General features: G+C 44.8%; 10 non-coding genes across 10 annotated transcripts; 3 read left to right on the top strand and 7 right to left on the bottom strand.

Annotated features, from left to right (window-relative positions):
* Nucleotides 1-2,323: 2,323 nt before the first annotated feature.
* Nucleotides 2,324-2,487, top strand: LOC135008009 (U1 spliceosomal RNA). Its single transcript, XR_010207828.1, has one exon. It is a non-coding gene; the product is annotated as a U1 spliceosomal RNA (small nuclear RNA).
* A 6,628-nt stretch (nucleotides 2,488-9,115) lies between these two features.
* On the bottom strand, nucleotides 9,116-9,231 carry LOC135008375 (U5 spliceosomal RNA). Its single transcript, XR_010208133.1, has one exon. It is a non-coding gene; the product is annotated as a U5 spliceosomal RNA (small nuclear RNA).
* A 286-nt stretch (nucleotides 9,232-9,517) lies between these two features.
* Nucleotides 9,518-9,633, bottom strand: LOC135008403 (U5 spliceosomal RNA). The gene has a single exon (XR_010208161.1). It is a non-coding gene; the product is annotated as a U5 spliceosomal RNA (small nuclear RNA).
* Nucleotides 9,634-9,903: 270 nt separating this feature from the next.
* On the bottom strand, nucleotides 9,904-10,019 carry LOC135008387 (U5 spliceosomal RNA). The gene has a single exon (XR_010208145.1). It is a non-coding gene; the product is annotated as a U5 spliceosomal RNA (small nuclear RNA).
* A 144-nt stretch (nucleotides 10,020-10,163) lies between these two features.
* On the top strand, nucleotides 10,164-10,327 carry LOC135007949 (U1 spliceosomal RNA). Its single transcript, XR_010207770.1, has one exon. It is a non-coding gene; the product is annotated as a U1 spliceosomal RNA (small nuclear RNA).
* A 4,678-nt stretch (nucleotides 10,328-15,005) lies between these two features.
* Nucleotides 15,006-15,118, bottom strand: LOC135008423 (U5 spliceosomal RNA). Its single transcript, XR_010208180.1, has one exon. It is a non-coding gene; the product is annotated as a U5 spliceosomal RNA (small nuclear RNA).
* A 2,400-nt stretch (nucleotides 15,119-17,518) lies between these two features.
* Nucleotides 17,519-17,634, bottom strand: LOC135008402 (U5 spliceosomal RNA). The gene has a single exon (XR_010208160.1). It is a non-coding gene; the product is annotated as a U5 spliceosomal RNA (small nuclear RNA).
* Nucleotides 17,635-17,920: 286 nt separating this feature from the next.
* Nucleotides 17,921-18,036, bottom strand: LOC135008416 (U5 spliceosomal RNA). The gene has a single exon (XR_010208174.1). It is a non-coding gene; the product is annotated as a U5 spliceosomal RNA (small nuclear RNA).
* A 270-nt stretch (nucleotides 18,037-18,306) lies between these two features.
* On the bottom strand, nucleotides 18,307-18,422 carry LOC135008388 (U5 spliceosomal RNA). Its single transcript, XR_010208146.1, has one exon. It is a non-coding gene; the product is annotated as a U5 spliceosomal RNA (small nuclear RNA).
* A 144-nt stretch (nucleotides 18,423-18,566) lies between these two features.
* LOC135008166 (U1 spliceosomal RNA) lies at nucleotides 18,567-18,730 on the top strand. The gene has a single exon (XR_010207982.1). It is a non-coding gene; the product is annotated as a U1 spliceosomal RNA (small nuclear RNA).
* The last annotated feature ends 868 nt before the right edge of the window (nucleotides 18,731-19,598 follow it).

Below are 19,598 nucleotides of genomic sequence, written 5' to 3'. Positions count from 1 at the left end.
GTACAAGTGATATATTAAAATCATCTTTCCAGCTTGAATTTCAATGATGCATTGGGGCAACGATTTTGTGAGAAACATCTTCACCCTTAAATAAAGATGTTCTTAATTCCTTACCTGTGTGCTAATTAGATATCACCTTGTTTTCACATTAAACAGACTTCCACATGAGAAAACAGCAAAGATGCAGTGGCGTTAATGTTTCCTGGTGTCAACCTGTATTATTTCCGTAGATATTGAAATGAGGATGCATCTTGCTGCCTTTCCAATGAAGCAAGTTTAATTTAGTAATAGGTGAAAAACCATCCCTACAAAGATGTTAATCAGATACTTGGCTTTGTGGACACTTTTCAGAGAACAAATTTGTTATCATAAAAATAAAGCCAGAAAATGAAGAGCTGTTTAATCACTCAATTGGATTTTTCTGCCAGCATTTTTCTTTTTCTCGGCAACCCACTGCTAAATTGTGCTTCCTAGCTGTTTTTTTATAAAATCACTTAATCAAATCTAACTCTGATTACATCAGAGAAGGCCAGGTACCCTACACCATAGGAGGGGGTTTGCAATTTTGACTTGTCTACTTAAATATTACCAAAATCTGATCACAAGGTCAATTACGTCCCTGGATGGGATTGAACCACCAACCTTTTGATTAATAGCTGAACACACTAACCGATTGCGCCACAGAGACACTTTGCGAAAAGTACATACTGACAAAGACTAATAAGCATTCATCTAGAACGTTTCCTAGAAAAACTTTAAAAAGTCAATAATCTGGAGAGTTTTTGTAAGATGTTTCTTCCAGCAACCAATGAAGAAACACATTGGTACTTTCGCATGATGAGTGAGTGCTTCAGGATCTCTTGCACTTACATGTGCAGCAGAGTACTGCGATGGAAGCATGCTGGGCCCATAACCCAGAGGTAGGCAGATTGAAACTATCCTTTGCTATATGCATTTTTTTTTGTTCATTAAAGTAATCCAAAACTGGGATTGATATTTTAGCTTTTATTTTTACTTAAAGTACAATAACTTTTACCATTTTAATTTGTTTTAATAGTATATTGACAGTATTGTTTTCTTTCAAAAATCCAATTAATTTTCTTTACCCGATTATTAAAATGGTAATTGACAAAAACAAACTGCATTGTCACCAGAAGAGCAATACAAAATGTACAAGTGATATATTAAAATCATCTTTCCAGCTTGAATTTCAATGATGCATTGGGGCAACGATTTTGTGAGAAACATCTTCACCCTTAAATAAAGATTTTCTTAATTCCTTACCTGTGTGCTAATTAGATATCACCTTGTTTTCACATTAAACAGACTTCCACATGAGAAAGCAGCAAGGATGCAGTGGCGTTAATGTTTCCTGGTGTCAACCTGTATTATTTCAGTAGATATTGAAATGAGGATGCATCTTGCTGCCTTTCCAATGAAGCAAGTTTAATTTAGTAATAGGTGAAAAACCATCCCTACAAATATGTTAATCAGATACTTGGCTTTGTGGACACTTTTCAGAGAACAAATTCGTTAGCATAAAAATAAAGCCAGAAAATGAAGAGCTGTTTAATCACTCAATTGGATTTTTCTGCCAGCATATTTCTTTTTCTCTGCAACCCACTGCTAAATTGTGCTTCCTAGCTGTTTTTTTTATAAAATCACTGATTCAAATCTAACTCTGATTACATCAGAGTAGGCCAGGTACCCTACACCATAAGAAGGGGGTTTGAAATTTTGACTTGTCAATTACTCCCGTCTGCTTACTTTGTGCCTTCCAATGCACAATGCAAACTACAGGTAGTGCTGCAGGGCCCACACCCTTTTACTTGCTTTACAGAGCAGCTCTGGAGCTGTTACAGTGCCCAGCTGCTGCAAGAAATCAGCTTGAATGCTTCAGGGGCTGGGGCATAGCCAACATGAGCCCCACACCGAAGGAAGGTGGAGGTGTTTAATGTGAACTAGGGGTCATCCAAGCGCCGCAAAAGGCCGCCATGCCCTGCACACCCCATTTTTATTTTCATATGCAGACGAGGGTTGAAGCCAACTTTGACCCACTGCTTGGATGACATCACCATATGCAAATCCATCTGCTGCAGGCCTTCCCCCAGGAATGCTTGCACTAGTAGTTGCATTTGGTTTGTTGTTTGGGGGTGCTTCAGTATTAGGCAGCCTTCTGCCCTCCCATGTTCATCTGAAAATATGTGTTCTCCCTGCAGTTGTTGTCCCCAGATGAGAGTTCCCTTGTGTTGCCTCAGTTGAATCTCCTTTACTTGACAGAGATGTGCCTGAGCAGCGGCCCTCCCCAGCCCTATCCCAAATCATACTTATTTTGCATAGGCGATACCATGGTCATGAAGATTTTTCTCCCAGGGTGAGGTTCATTCATTGCACTCTGGGTATGCTGACCCCTGTGATTTCCCCAAATGTGGGAAACTCGACTGCATTATTTGTGGTAGTGGGGGACTGTGTTTGTGCTTTCCTCTGGTCAGCTCTGGTAAAAGTCAGATTTCTTTGTCTCAGATCTTCCTCTAGCCTTGTTCTTCTTTCGAGAGTTCCCTTGTGCTGCCTCAGTTGGATCTCCTTCACTTGACAGGGGTGCCCGAGCAGCAATCCTGCACAGCTCTAGCCCAACTCCTACTTACCTGCCAGGTGAGATACTATGATCTTCACTGTTAGGGCAATCAGGATGTGGAATTCCCTGCCAGGGAAGGTGGTAATGGCGGACTCTGTAATTGGATTTAAAAAAGGAATGGATACATTTCTGAATGAAAAAGCTATCCAAGGTTATAATACTTAAAATATCAACATGGTTAATCCGGGGGTAACATGAGTTATAGTAGCTAACTAGTCATAAAACATTATTCAGCAAGTATGTAGAATCATCACAACTTAAAACAGGTTGAACACGATGGGCAATTTGCCTCTATTCAACCTCAAAAACTATGTTACTATATGTTACTATATTACTATGTTACTGTAGTATACAGAACACCACAATGTAATGAGCAGTGATAGTGAGCACTGATGAGGATACTAGAACTGACACTGAGCAGCAAGATGCAGCACTGGACTATTAGTAATGTACTGTAGTATGCTGAGCACCACAATGCAGCACAAGACAATGAGCAGTGATACTGAGCACTGATGAGGATACTACTGAGAACTGACACTGAGCAGGAGAGACACACTACTAGTATTACTGAGCAGCAATAAGTAACCACTGATACTGAGCACTGATATTGAGATTTCCACTGAGAGAACATAGCCACGTCCTCTCCGCTCTCTCTTCAATGCACGAGTAAAAATGGCGGCAACGCGCAGCTCTTTATATGGAATCCGAATCTCGCGAGAATCCGACAGCGGGATGATGACATTTTCCCTTGTTCAGGTTTTCCGAGTCAGGCGGGAACAACCGAGCCTGCCTCGGACCAGTGTAAACCACGTGGAGTTCGTGGGGAATTCGGTTCTCGGAGAACCGAACCCGCTCCTCTCTACCTTATACCCATCAATTTTTTTATTTTCAATCTAAGCCCCTGCAGTTTTCTGTAAGCATCTGCTTCGCTATGATGATCAACAAGTCACAAGGGCAAACACTCAGGGCTTGAGGCGTAGATCTTAGGACCAGCTGCTACAAGCATGGCAGAGGTGTCACTATCACTGGTGACACCCAGAGAGGTGGCGAGGGAGATTGTAATGCAGTGCGCGCAGATAAGCAGTGCAATGGTAAAAAGGAGGCATGGTTTCATAGGTAGGGGCGTGGCCTGGTGGCCTGAATCTACATTTTGTTGCTCCGGGTGTCCCGGGGGTTGGGGGCTGCACCCAGGGACTAGTGTGTGTGCGGTGCTGGCTCCTGCACAGTGACAGGGCATGGCCACCCAGCATGACGCCTCCATTCTTGACCATGCTGTAATTGCAGTCGCACTGCAGTTCAGCGTGATCATAAAAAATGGTGTAGCCTCCTGCTGGTGCAGACTGTATGTGCGCGCAGGAAGCCGCCACCATTTTTGTGATCACAGCGGCTGAATGTGATGTCATACAGCCGCTGTGACCACGCCCCCTGTGTCTCCTCCGTTGCAGACCCCATTTTGAAGCCTTGCCCCCGCACCGCTCCATCCCTGACTTGGAAATGGAGTGTTGTTGACCCCCCTCTCCCCCCCCCGCCCCGATTGACAGGCAGAGGCGATCGCATTCTCTGCGGGGTGCCGCAGAAAATGCAGGCACATGCGTATGCTCTTAGCAATTTTTGCAGTTGGATCGCTTATTGTGATTGCAATCCAACCTGAATCAGGCCCTATTACCTATCACAATGCGCTGCGGGCAGTACAAAATTGGGATAATATAGGAGTAAAACTCCCAGACCTGTGCTCCTTAACTGTACCTGGTGGCTAGTGGAGCGGCTGCCCAGTAATCAGTGTCCACGCCAGTGCGCACACGGTCCACCCCCTACGGCCACGCTCCCCTTCATCAGCGGCCTCGTGATCCGGAAGGGCGGTGTGTGTGTGACTGACCTTAGGAAGAAACTGGAGCCTCCGCTGCAGTGACCCAGCAACCAGGGCACGGGAGTATACAGCGCCGCTGGGAGTGATGAAGCTGCAGTAAAGATGTCTATTAGACCTAGCCTGCTGCAGCCCTTGTAGATTCTCATAAAACAAGTTCTTCTTTTCTTGTCAAAATTAATAGCTAAGATTAGGCTGCCTGAGGCAGGCCCCTGTTAAGTGGCCTGCTACTGAAGGCACCAACTACAAACTGAGCTCCCTGTTCATGGAAGCGGGGTTATAGAGGAGGATGCGCTGAGCATCTTGGGAACAGTCAAAAGCTTTGAGCCGGTTGGTGCCTCAGATCAAGATCCTACTCTACACCCCAATGTGAATCCTTGTGGAGTCCAGTGTACCCCACAGAAGAAATTAATGTGTCACACCCATTGGCAGCAACCTTAGAATAGCTGCTGACGGGCACAATTGAGAAAGGAAGGGGGGGGGGGACATTTGAATCCAGCACATAGATGCAATTCAAATATGTAATTTGTACCTTCCTATTTTAAAATATAATGGATGAACCTCACCCTGTGAGAACAATCTTCATGATCAAGAGATCTCATATGCAAAATAAGTATGAGTTGGGATAGGGCTGGGGAGGGTGGCTGCTCGGGCAGCCCCTCCCCCGTCAAGTTAAGGAGATTCAACTGAGGACGCACAAGGGAACTCTCGTCTGGGGACAACAACTGCAGGGAGACCACATCTGTTCAGATGAACATGGGAGGGTGGAAGGCTGCCTAATATTGAAGCACCATCAAATATCAAACCATATGCAACAACTAGTACAAGCATTCCAGGGGGAAGGTCTGCAGAAGACGGATTTGCATACGGTGATGTCATCCAAGCAGTGGGCCAAAGTTGGCTGGAACCCTCATCTGCATATGAAAAGAGAAAAGGGGCATGCAGGGCATGGCGGCCTTTTGCGGTGCTTGGATGACCCCTAGTTCGCATTAAACACCCCCACCCTCCTTTGGTGTGGGGCTCATGTTGGCCATGCCCCATCCCCTGAAGCATTCAAGCTGATTTCTTGCAGCAGCTGGGCACTGTAACAGCTCCAGAGCTGTTCTGTAAGGCAAGTAAAAGGGTGTGGGCCCTGCAGCACCACCTGTAGTTCGCATTGTGCGTTGGAAGGCACAAAGTAAGCAGACGGGAGGAGAAGTCAGGATAGTGCGCAAGGGCATCCTTTTCTCTTAGTCCGTAGAGGATGCTGGGGTCACATTAAGAACCATGGGGTATAGACGGGATCCACAAGAGACATGGGCACTTTAAGACTTTCAAAGGGTGTGAACTGGCTCCTCCCTCTATGCCCCTCCTCCAGACTCCAGTTATAGGAACTGTGCCCAGGGAGACGGACATTTCGAGGAAAGGATTTATTGTTAAACTAAGGTGAGCATCTTACCAGCTCACACCTTAAGCATGCCGCAGAACGTGGCATTCAACAGAACACAAGCCAACGGCATGAACAATTGCAGCAAAAAGCTGACCAGAACCATAACACAACATGTGTATAACCACAAGTAATAACTGCAGACACAGTATGGACTGGGACGGGTGCCCAGCATCCTCTACGGACTAAGAGAAAAGGATTTACCGGTAGGTATTAAAATCCTATTTTCTCATACGACCTAGAGGATGCTGGGGTCACATTAAGAACCATGGGGTTATACCAAAGCTCTTGAACGGGTGGGAGAGTGCGTACGACTCTGCAGCACCGAATGACCCAACTTGAGGTTATCATCAGCCAAGGTATCAAACTTGTAAAACTTAGCAAAAGTGTTTACTAAATAGCTGCTCGGCAAAGTTGCAATGCCGAGACTCCCCGACCAGCTGCCCAGGATGAACCCACCTTTCTAGTAGAATGGGTCTTCACCTAATTCAGTAACGGCAATCCTGCCGTGGAATGAGCATGCTGAATCTTACCACAGATCCAGCGCATAATGGTCTACATGGAAGCAGGACACCCAATCCTGTTGGGAGCATACAGGACAAACAGAGCCTCTGTTTTCCTAATCTGAACCGTTCTGGTGACATAAATTTTCAAAGTTCTGACCACAGCCAGAGACTTTGACTCAACGAAGGTGTCAGTGGCCAAAGGCACCATGTGGAAAGATGAACCACCTTCGGCAGAAATTGTTGACGTGTCCTCAATTCTGCTCTATCTTCATGAAAGATCAAAGATCAAAAGCTCTTGTGATACTGCATGGTTTGTACTGTTTTCCATGTGCTCCCAGATCTTTCAAGCAAGTAGCATGGTCAAGAAAGTTCTGTTTGAAAAGTAACAACATTTACTGTCATTGTTATAGAATTTGGGAGAAAAAACAAGAAGAAATCTGCACTGTTGACGCACTGGACAGAATGAATGAATCATAAAATATAACCTTTATTAAGTATGTATTAAAATTGGATAAATATTAATATTATTATCCCAAACTGCAGTGAAACATAAAGGTTAAAATCACAGAACTAACATACATGTGCATAAGAAGAATAAAGAGATGTGAAAAAAAGGTTTAAAAAGCGTGTCCGTGTGTGATTATTTTTGAAGGCACAACCCTGGCGGGGTTGTTTATATAGATATATATGTTGCTAATAATCACTTTCTAGCGTAATGTTATTAAATAGCTGTTAGTATCTATGTCGTCAGGTACCACTGGGTCATATCCTATATACTCCCTTCACTCAATAGGGGTTACCTCCCGGGAAGCCATACCCATTGGCGAATTTGTGGGGGTGATTGAGTATAACCGGTAAGCTAACCTCCAATTTGTGGGGTGCTTAGGTAGATGGGGATCACTTATTTCTCTGTGTCCCCTAAGACTATATTCCTAAATTCAATACCATAGGGGGATAGCTTTCTATATCGGATAAGGAATCACTTGATAGGGAAATCTCTATGCATCATGGAAAGATCATATTTATTAATATCCAAACTAAAAAAATGATGAATAGCTTTAATTTAGCTGTTTAGATATAGTTAATTGGCGAGATATACCAACAGGTGCGGTTGCCTTAAGGAATATGGCAATTCCAATATAAATAGCAGCCCTCCTTCATATAATCAGCCAGATCTTATTAAATCTGGTCCAGATATAGCCGTTCAGATATACTTAATTGACAACATATATCAATCGGTGGGGTTGCCTTAAGGAATATAGCAATTCCAATTCTCATATAAATAGCAACCTTCCTTCATATATTCAGCCAGATCTTATTTAATCTGATCTAGGCGTAGGCAATAATGCTTTCCTTAGAGGTATAGCCACCTCAATTCTTATTAGGAAGCAAAGTGTCTGTCATAATGGTTTATCCAATTCATCTAAGAAATAATATATTCCATGTGTCAGAGATTCATTACTCTCTATTTACACTGTTAAAGAGTTAATTCTTATTATGTTACAGTGTAATGAAATTATCATATAGGGAGATGTGGCAATTCCATGTGCTATATATATAATAACCCTTAGTGGTCCAGATTCCACAATGAGGAATTTTCTTATAAACCGCTGAAACACACAGCTGTTTGACTGACTTCCAAATATATCTATCTCACTTTGTAACAGTCTTATGATAGAGAAACTGTTACATATTCGGTCACTTAGTTATCTAAAGGTAAACAGACTCAGTGTGAGGGTAATATAATATATCAAATGCGCTGTCAATAATCGTGGTAACTGGTGTAATAATGTGGTATATTGAGTATGCTAGTAAGGCATATAACTGCTCTCCAGCCTTTAAGTGTTACCAATCAATTTGTTACACTGTAAAGGATTTATGGTGTCCTGTTAGGACATGCAGCTGCTAGGCTGACTCAAAGATTTATCCATTTGTAACAATTATGTAACAGTTATATACATGTTACTGGTATTACATAGAAATAGTATGACACAGGCCTGCAGTCCCATGTGTCTAGATTCCACAATAGGAGATTTTCTTTGTCTTATAAACTGCTGGAACACACAGCTGCTAGACTGACTTCAAATATATATATTACTTTGTAACAGTCTTATAGTAAAGAGACTGTTACACACTGTCATTTAGTTATCTCAAGGTTAGCAGATTCTGTGTGAGGATAGTGTTCTGTTAGAACATGCAGCTGCTAGGCTGACTCATAGAAAATGTATCCATTTGTAACAAATGACACATACAGCATTAAATTAATATCTATAGCAGCCCATGTGACATCTCTACTCTTATCATAATTGTCTGGTTATTGCCAATCTGGACAGCAGGAGTGATATATATTCACTAGTCCCAATATCCCATCATATAAATATACCCACACTGATATACTTTCTTATCAAGAGTTATTAGTAGCTATCTGTATGCACTTTAGACATTGTAATTGCTAAGTGACATCATATCTAGTGTATTCCTTTCTTATAGCTCAGCTTCTATTCCCTATTAGTGGAGACTAACAGCTAACATCATAATCATATATTTTTGTTTTATAACATTTCACATGAGTCAAATACACGCGGACACGCCGTGCCCTACACGCGTGTTTCACTGCATCTATGGCAACTTACATTAAAGCTAACAAGAAAGCACACTCGTTCTGTCTTTAAACTGATAAAAGAAACCCCAATAATATGGGGCATGCAAAAATTGAGATAAAACTCAGTTTTGCTCCTCTCCACGGAAATCTTTAGTAAAAGGCGAAAGATTTGTTCGTTCTGAAGAGAAACCAGAGCATGACCAAGATTCCACCTGTCGCCTGAGTGCCATGCCAGCAGTCCTCATTCAGCTCAAAGTGAGCACCCAATATGAAAGAAAGAAAGCAGATTTCTCACCAGGCTTCCCCTTGCTATAAGCATGGTTTGTACTCTTTTCCATGTGCTCCCAGATCTTTCAAGCAATTAGTATGGTCAAGAAAGTTCTGCTTGAAAAGAAATAGACATTTACTGTCATTGTTATACAAATAAACTTACATTAAAGCCAACAAGAAAGCACACTCGTTCTGTCTTTAAACTGATAAAAGAAACCCCAATAATATGGGGCATGCAAAAATTGAGATAAAACTCAGTTTTGCTCCTCTCCACGGAAATCTTTAATAAAAGGCGAAAGATTTGTTCATTCTGAAGAGAAACCAGAGCATGACCAAGATTCCACCTGTCGCCTGAGTGCCATGCCAGCAGTCCTCATTCAGATCAAAGTGAGCGCCCAATTTGAAAGAAAGCAGAATTCTCACCTGGCTTCTCCTTGCTATAAGCATGGTTTGTACTGTATTCCATGTGCTCCCAGATCTTTCAAGCAAGTAGCATGGTCAAGAAAGTTCTGTTTGAAAAGAAACAAACATTTACTGTAATTTCTATGCAAATGAGCTTTCATTAAAGCACACTCATTCTATCTTTAAACCGATAAAAGATACCCCAAAAAGATGGGGCATGCAAAAATTGAGGTAAAACTCAGTTTTGCTCCTCTCCACGGAAATCTTTAGTAAAAGGCGAAAGATTTGTTCGTTCTGAAGAGAAACCAGAGCATGACCAAGATTTTCATCTGAAAATATGTGTTCTCCCTGCAGTTGTTGTCCCCAGATGAGAGTTCCCTTGTGCTGCCTCAGTTGAATCTCCTTTACTTGACAGAGATGTGCCTGAGCAGCGGCCCTCCCCAGCCCTATCCCAAATCATACTTATTTTGCATAGGAGATACCATGGTCATGAAGATTGTTTTCCCAGGGTGAGGTTCATTCATTGCATTCTGGGTATGCTGACCCCTGTGATTTCCCCAAATGTGGGAAACTCGACTGCATTATTTGTGGTAGTGGGGGACTGTGTTTGTGCTTTCCTCTGGTCAGCTCTGGTAAAAGTCAGATTTCTTTGTCTCAGATCTTCCTCTAGCCTTGTTCTTCTTTCGAGAGTTCCCTTGTGCTGCCTCAGTTGGATCTCCTTCACTTGACAGGGGGTGCCCGAGCAGCAATCCTCCACAGCTCTAGCCCAACTCCTACTTACCTGCCAGGTGAGATACTATGATCTTCACTGTTAGGGCAATCAGGATGTGGAATTCCCTGCCAGGGAAGGTGGTAATGGCGGACTCTGTAATTGGATTTAAAAAAGGAATGGATACATTTCTGAATGAAAAAGCTATCCAAGGTTATAATACTTAAAATATCAACATGGTTAATCCGGGGGTAACATGAGTTATAGTAGCTAACTAGTCATAAAACATTATTCAGCAAGTATGTAGAATCATCACAACTTAAAACAGGTTGAACACGATGGGCAATTTGCCTCTATTCAACCTCAAAAACTATGTTACTATATGTTACTATATTACTATGTTACTGTAGTATACAGAAAACCAAAATGCATTGAACAGTGATAGTGAGCACTGATGAGGATACTAGAACTGACACTGAGCAGCAAGATGCAGCACTGGACTATTAGTAATGTACTGTAGTATGCTGAGCACCACAATGCAGCACAAGACAATGAGCAGTGATACTGAGCACTGATGAGGATACTACTGAGAACTGACACTGAGCAGGAGAGACACACTACTAGTATTACTGAGCAGCAATAAGTAACCACTGATACTGAGCACTGATATTGAGATTTCCACTGAGAGAACATAGCCACGTCCATTCCGCTCTATCTTCAATGCACGAGTAAAAATGGCGGCAACGCGCAGCTCTTTATATGGAATCCGAATCTCGCGAGAATCCGACAGCGGGATGATGACATTTTCCCTTGTTCAGGTTTTCCGAGTCAGGCGGGAACAACCGAGCCTGCCTCGGACCAGTGTAAACCACGTGGAGTTCGTGGGGAATTCGGTTCTCGGAGAACCGAACCCGCTCCTCTCTACCTTATACCCATCAATTTTTTTATTTTCAATCTAAGCCCCTGCAGTTTTCTGTAAGCATCTGCTTCGCTATGATGATCAACAAGTCACAAGGGCAAACACTCAGGGCTTGAGGTGTAGATCTTAGGACCAGCTGCTACAAGCATGGCAGAGGTGTCACTATTACTGGTGACACCCAGAGAGGTGGCGAGGGAGATTGTAATGCAGTGCGCGCAGATAAGCAGCGCAATGGTAAAAAGGAGGCATGGTTTCATAGGTAGGGGCGTGGCCTGGTGGCCTGAATCTACATTTTGTTGCTCCGGGTGTCCCGGGGGTTGGGGGCTGCACCCGGGGACTAGTGTGTGAGCGGTGCTGGCTCCTGCACAGTGAAAAGGCATGGCCACCCAGCATGACGCCTCCCTTCTTGACCATGCTGTAATTGCAGTCGCACTGCAGTTCAGCGTGATCATAAAAAATGGTGTAGCCTCCTGCTGGTGCAGACTGTATGTGCGCGCAGGAAGCCGCCACCATTTTTGTGATCACAGCGGCTGAATGTGATGTCATACAGCCGCTGTGACCACGCCCCCTGTGTCTCCTCCGTTGCAGACCCCATTTTGAAGCCTTGCACCCGCACCGCTCCATCCCTGACTTGGAAATGGAGTGTTGCTGACCCACCTATCCCCCCCCCGCCCCGATTGACAGGCAGAGGCGGTCGCATTCTCTGCGGGGTGCCGCAGAAAATGCAGGCACATGCGTATGCTCTTAGCAATTTTTGCAGTTGGATCGCTTATTGTGATTGCAATCCAACCTGAATCAGGCCCTATTACCTATCACAATGCGCTGCGGGCAGTACAAAATTGGGTTAATATAGGAGAAAAACCCCCAGACCTGTGCTCCTTAACTGTACCTGGTGGCTAGTGGAGCGGCTGCCCAGTAATCAGTGTCCACGCCAGTGCGCACACGGTCCACCCCCTACAGCGCCGCTGGGAGTGATGAAGCTGCAGTAAAGATGTCTATTAGACCTAGCCTGCTGCAGCCCTTGTAGATTCTCATAAAACAAGTTCTTCTTTTCTAGTCAAAATTTATAGCTAAGAATAGGCTGCCTGAGGCAGGCCCCTGTTAAGTGGCCTGCTACTGAAGGCACCAACTACAAACTGAGCTCCCTGTTCATGGAAGCGGGGTTATAGAGGAGAATGCACTGAGCATCTTGGGAACAGTCAAAAGCTTTGAGCCGGTTGGTGCCTCAGATCAAGATCCTACTCTACACCCCAATGTGAATCCTTGTGGAGTCCAGTGTACCCCACAGAAGAAATAAATGTGTCACACCCATTGGCAGCAACCTTAGAATAGCTGCTGACGGGCACAATTGAGAATGGAAGGGGGGGGGGGACATTTGAATCCAGCACATAAATGCAATTCAAATATGTAATTTGTACCTTCCTATTTTAAAATATAATGGATGAACCTCACCCTGTGAGAACAATCTTCATGATCAAGAAATCTCATATGCAAAATAAGTATGAGTTGGGATAGGGCTGGGGAGGGTGTCTGCTCTGGCAGCCCCTCCCCCGTCAAGTTAAGGAGATTCAACTGAGGAAGCACAAGGGAACTCTCGTCTGGGGACAACAACTGCAGGGAGACCACATCTTTTCAGATGAACATGGGAGGGCGGAAGGCTGCCTAATACTGAAGCACCATCAAATATCAAACCATATGCAACATCTAGTACAAGCATTCCTGGGGGAAGGTCTGCAGCAGACGGATTTGCATACAGTGATGTTATCCAAGCAGTGGGCCAAAGTTGGCTGGAACCCTCATCTGCATATGAAAAGAGAAAAGGGGCGTGCAGGGCATGGCGGCCTTTTGCAGTGCTTGGATGACCCCTAGTTCTCATTAAACACCCCCACCCTCCTTTGGTGTGGGGCTCATTTTGGCCATGCCCCATCCCCTGAAGCATTCAAGCTGATTTCTTGCAGCAGCTGGGCACTGTAACAGCTCCAGAGCTGTTCTGTAAGGCAAGTAAAAGGGTGTGGGCCCTACAGCACCACCTGTAGTTCGCATTGTGCGTTGGAAGGCACAAAGTAAGCAGACGGGAGGAGAAGTCAGGATAGTGCGCAAGGGCATCCTTTTCTCTTAGTCCGTAGAGGATGCTGGGGTCACATTAAGAACCATGGGGTATAGACGGGATCCGCAAGAGACATGGGCACTTTAAGACTATCAAAGGGTGTGAACTGGCTCCTCCCTCTATGCCCCTCCTCCAGACTCCAGTTATAGGAACTGTGCCCAGGGAGACGGACATTTCGAGGAAAGGATTTATTGTTAAACTAAGGTGAGCATCTTACCAGCTCACACCTTAAGCATGCCGCAGAACGTGGCATTCAACAGAACACAAGCCAACGGCATGAACAATTGCAGCAAAAAGCTGACCAGAACCATAACACAACATGTGTATAACCACAAGTAATAACTGCAGACACAGTATGGACTGGGACGGGTGCCCAGCATCCTCTACAGACTAAGAGAAAAGGATTTACCGGTAGGTATTAAAATCCTATTTTCTCATACGACCTAGAGGATGCTGGGGTCACATTAAGAATCATGGGGTTATACCAAAGCTCTTGAACGGGTGGAAGAGTGCGTACGACTCTGCAGCACCGAATGACCCAACTTGAGGTTATCATCGGCCAAGGTATCAAACTTGTAAAACTTAGCAAAAGTGTTTACTAAATAGCTGCTCGGCAAAGTTGCAATGCCGAGACTCCCCGACCAGCTGCCCAGGATGAACCCACCTTTCTAGTAGAATGGGTCTTCACCTAATTCAGTAACGGCAATCCTGCCGTGGAATGAGCATGCTGAATCTTACCACAGATCCAGCGCATAATGGTCTGCATGGAAGCAGGACACCCAATCCTGTTGGGAGCATACAGGACAAACAGAGCCTCTGTTTTCCTAATCTGAACCGTTCTGGTGACATAAATTTTCAAAGTTCTGACCACAGCCAGAGACTTTGACTCAACGAAGGTGTCAGTGGCCAAAGGCACCATGTGGAAAGATGAACCACCTTCGGCAGAAATTGTTGACGTGTCCTCAATTCTGCTCTATCTTCATGAAAGATCAAATAAAGGCTCTTGTGATACTGCATGGTTTGTACTGTTTTCCATGTGCTCCCAGATCTTTCAAGCAAGTAGCATGGTCAAGAAAGTTCTGTTTGAAAAGAAACAAACATTTACTGTCATTGTTATGCAAATAAACTTACATTAAAGCTAACAAGAAAGCACACTCGTTCTGTCTTTAAACTGATAAAAGAAACCCCAATAATATGGGCATACCTCCCAACTGTGTCGGCTCGCATAGAGGGACACACACGCGGCGAAGTCGCGCGCGCTCCCAAAAAGGGCGTGACCTAAGTAAAAGGGGGTGTGGCTTCGCGGGAGGACCCGCGATCGCGAGTCACGCCCCCGTTTTCGGCACTGAGGGGGCATGCCCAGCGCTCTGTGAGCCGCTGGCATGCCTCCTCTCCCTCTGACTTCAGTGAATAGACGCTGTGCGCATGCGCACAGCGTCTATTCACCGCTGCTCTGCTAAGCAGGGCAGCGACAGACAGAGCCTCCCAACTGTCCTCCCCACCGCGGGACACTGCGGCCCGCAGGTGGGACAGCGGGACAGTCCCCAAAAAACGGGACAGTTGGGAGGTATGATATGGGGCATGCAAAAATTGAGATAAAACTCAGTTTTGCTCCTCTCCACGGAAATCTTTAATAAAAGGCGAAATATTTGTTAGTTCTGAAGAGAAACCAGAGCATGACCAAGATTCCACCTGTCGCCTGAGTGCCATGCCAGCAGTTCTCATTCAGCCAGGGCCGGCGCTACCACTAGGCAGCTTTAGGCAGCTGCCTATGGGCGGCGACCACTGGAGGGCGGCACTGCTTAGTGAACGAAAGTGAAAGAGAACACTTTTTTATCATGTGCCTCAGCAGAAACAGAGGAGCTGCTCGTGTGCGCCCACCACGTCTGTCTGACTCTGCCTTCAAAAGTGAGTTGACTGACTGTGTGCCTACTTCTGCAACCCTGCCGTGCCGCCGCCCCCCCACCTCTGCGATCATAACACATTCCACTATGTTATGTGGGCTATGTGCAGCCTGCTGCCGCCTGTGCTCCTGAGTCCGGGGTCCCGTGTCCCACAGTATCAGCCTATCACTGACTACCCGCCGCTCCCCCACGCAATGGTCTCCCGCGTCCCCCCCCATCACCCCTGCATTTGGGCACAGGGCACATGAAGGAGAGTCACCCGCTGGCCTGGTCCGCTCCGCATCACTGACTACCCGCCGCTCCCCCACGCGATGGTCTCCCGCGCCGCGTCCCCCCCCCCATCACCCCTGCATTTGGGCACAGGGCACATGAAGGAGAGTCACCCGCTGGCCTGGTCCGCACTGCTGCCGCATCGGGCGCCGCCTCTCCCTACAATCCAGTGCAAATTGTTATCCGCGCTACCCCCCCAATCCCGCGACCGGCTCCCGCATCAGTACCTGCTGCTGCCTCTTTTTGTGACAAGCGCCCCCACAGCTATTAGGCTCCCGCTGCACCCCCCCCCTCCCCTCCTGCATCTTGTAGCTTTGTTCACTTCTCCCCCCCCTTCTGCATCTTGTAGCTTTGTTCACTTCTCCCCCCCCTTCTGCATCTTGTAGCTATGTTCACTTCTCCCCCCCCTTCTGCATCTTGTAGCTATGTTCACTTCTCCCCCCCCCCCCTCTGCCTCTTCTAATTACCAGCTCCCCCACAGCTATTAGGCTCCCGTTGCTCCCCCCCCCCCCTCCTGCTTCTTGTAGCTAGGTTCACTTCTTCCCCCCCCCCCCCTCTGCCTCTTCTTATTACCAGCTCCCCCACAGCTATTAGGCTCCCGCTGCTCCCCCTCCTGCATCTTGTAGCTAGGTTCACTTCTTCCCCCCCTCTGCCTCTTCTTATTTAATTTATGTGAAAGGCAATAGGTTCTGCAGCAGCTGCGCCTCTCTAGTGCCTGAGAGGTGGCAGCTGTCTGTAGGTGGCCACAATAAACGGCCACAGTAATATACACGTGTGTGTGTATATATATATATATATATATACACATATATACACACATATACACACAACACAGTATATCCATCTATGTATAAACACAGTACATCTATCTTGATAGATCTTTTTAGATATATATATATGGACCGGATTAAAGACTTTTTTACTTTACAACAGTCTGCTGAGTGCCGCTGATTTCCTTTCCACTATATATATATATATATATATATATATAGTAACCTGTTTCCTCTGTCACTCCATAAGGGTACATGCTCACATGTATATGGTATCCAAATAGCTGGCGGCACTCAGAGGTTTGTACAAAGTGGAAAAAAAACCTGTGCAGGGTGTGTTGTTTATTAAATGTGACATTTGGGGACCGTTCCCCTTCTTCTAGATAGGGGATACGGTCCCTGAAACGTCACATTTAATAAACACACCACCCTGCAGAGGTTTTTTTTTTTTTTTTTAACTTTGTACAAGCATCTAGGGCTTGGGGGGGACTGGGGAACTGGTGTAGCGGTGTTGGAGGATGTGTCAAAATTATTATGTATGTATATACTATATATATATGTATTTATGGGTGGCACTCCACATGTTTCAAAGAAGTACAGTATGCACATATGCGGAAATACAACTGTAGCTTATCAACTTTTCAGATGCTTTAATATTGCATCTTTTGACAAAACATCCAATATTAAAGATTCAATATCAAAGCATCCGAAACGTTGTTAAGCTATTTCTGCGCAAGTGCTGCGCACAAGTACAGGAGTATATTGTATATATTTATAAAGCTTAAAAGGAGCTTAGAAGACGCTACCTACGCACTGTTTCACCTGAGAGGCCGGGCATTGGGGGGGGGGGGGGGGGGCGATGAAGATTTGCCTAGGGTGCCGAGGAACCTTGCACCGGCCCTGCATTCAGCTGAAAGTGAGCACCCAATTTGAATGAAAGAAAGCAGATTTCTCACCAGGCTTCCCCTTGCTATAAACATGGTTTGTACTCTTTTCCATGTGCTCCCAGATCTTTCAAGCAATTAGTGTGGTCAAGAAAGTTCTGTTTGAAAAGAAACAAACATTTACTGTAATTTCTATGCAAATGAGCTTACATTAAAGCACACTCGTTCTATCTTTAAACAGATAAAATAAAACCCCAATAAGATGGGGCAAGGAAAAAATGAGATAAAACTCAGTTTTGCTCCTCTCCACGGAAATCTTTAGTAAAAGGCGAAAGATTTGTTCGTTCTGAAGAGAAACCAGAGCATGACCAAGATTCCACCTGTCGCCTGAGTGCCATGCCAGCAGTCCTCATTCAGCTCAAAGTGAGCACCCAATTTGAAAGAAAGAAAGCAGATTTCTCACCAGGCTTCCCCTTGCTATAAGCATGGTTTGTACTCTTTTCCATGTGCTCCCAGATCTTTCAAGCAATTAGTATGGTCAAGAAAGTTCTGCTTGAAAAGAAACAGACATTTACTGTCATTGTTATACAAATAAACTTACATTAAAGCTAACAAGAAAACACACTCGTTCTGTCTTTAAACTGATAAAAGAAACCCCAATAATATGTGGCATGCAAAAATTGAGATAAAACTCAGTTTTGCTCCTCTCCACGGAAATCTTTAATAAAAGGCGAAAGATTTGCTCATTCTGAAGAGAAACCAGAGCATGACCAAGATTCCACCTGTCGCCTGAGTGCCATGCCAGCAGTCCTCATTCAGATCAAAGTGAGCGCCCAATTTGAAAGGAAGCAGATTTCTCACCTGGCTTCTCCTTGCTATAAGCATGGTTTGTACTGTATTCCATGTGCTCCCAGATCTTTCAAGCAAGTAGCATGGTCAAGAAAGTTCTGTTTGAAAAGAAACAAACATTTACTGTAATTTCTATGCAAATGAGCTTTCATTAAAGCACACTCATTCTATCTTTAAACCGATAAAAGAAACCCCAAAAAGATGGGGCATGCCAAAATTGAGGTAAAACTCAGTTTTGCTCCTCTCCACGGAAATCTTTAGTAAAAGGCGAAAGATTTGTTCGTTCTGAAGAGAAACCAGAGCATGACCAAGATTTTCATCTGAAAATATGTGTTCTCCCTGCAGTTGTTGTCCCCAGATGAGAGTTCCCTTGTGCTGCCTCAGTTGAATCTCCTTTACTTGACAGAGATGTGCCTGAGCAGCGGCCCTCCCCAGCCCTATCCCAAATCATACTTATTTTGCATAGGAGATACCATGGTCATGAAGATTGTTCTCCCAGGGTGAGGTTCATTCATTGCATTCTGGGTATGCTGACCCCTGTGATTTCCCCAAATGTGGGAAACTCGACTGCATTATTTGTGGTAGTGGGGGACTGTGTTTGTGCTTTCCTCTGGTCAGCTCTGGTAAAAGTCAGATTTCTTTGTCTCAGATCTTCCTCTAGCCTTGTTCTTCTTTCGAGAGTTCCCTTGTGCTGCCTCAGTTGGATCTCCTTCACTTGACAGGGGGTGCCCGAGCAGCAATCCTCCACAGCTCTAGCCCAACTCCTACTTACCTGCCAGGTGAGATACTATGATCTTCACTGTTAGGGCAATCAGGATGTGGAATTCCCTGCCAGGGAAGGTGGTAATGGCGGACTCTGTAATTGGATTTAAAAAAGGAATGGATACATTTCTGAATGAAAAAGCTATCCAAGGTTATAATACTTAAAATATGAACATGGTTAATCCGGGGGTAACATGAGTTATAGTAGCTAACTAGTCATAAAACATTATTCAGCAAGTATGTAGAATCATCACAACTTAAAACAGGTTGAACACGATGGGCAATTTGCCTCTATTCAACCTCAAAAACTATGTTACTATATGTTACTATATTACTATGTTACTGTAGTATACAGAAAACCAAAATGCAATGAACAGTGATAGTGAGCACTGATGAGGATACTAGAACTGACACTGAGCAGCAAGATGCAGCACTGGACTATTAGTAATGTACTGTAGTATGCTGAGCACCACAATGCAGCACAAGACAATGAGCAGTGATACTGAGCACTGATGAGGATACTACTGAGAACTGACACTGAGCAGGAGAGACACACTACTAGTATTACTGAGCAGCAATAAGTAACCACTGATACTGAGCACTGATATTGAGATTTCCACTGAGAGAACATAGCCACGTCCATTCCGCTCTATCTTCAATGCACGAGTAAAAATGGCGGCAACGCGCAGGTCTTTATATGGAATCCGAATCTCGCGAGA

Source organism: Pseudophryne corroboree, unplaced genomic scaffold (genome assembly GCF_028390025.1).
Source record: "Pseudophryne corroboree isolate aPseCor3 unplaced genomic scaffold, aPseCor3.hap2 scaffold_222, whole genome shotgun sequence".
In the NCBI taxonomy this organism is placed as follows: domain Eukaryota; kingdom Metazoa; phylum Chordata; class Amphibia; order Anura; family Myobatrachidae; genus Pseudophryne; species Pseudophryne corroboree.
This window is presented reverse-complemented; position numbering and strand designations above follow the sequence as displayed.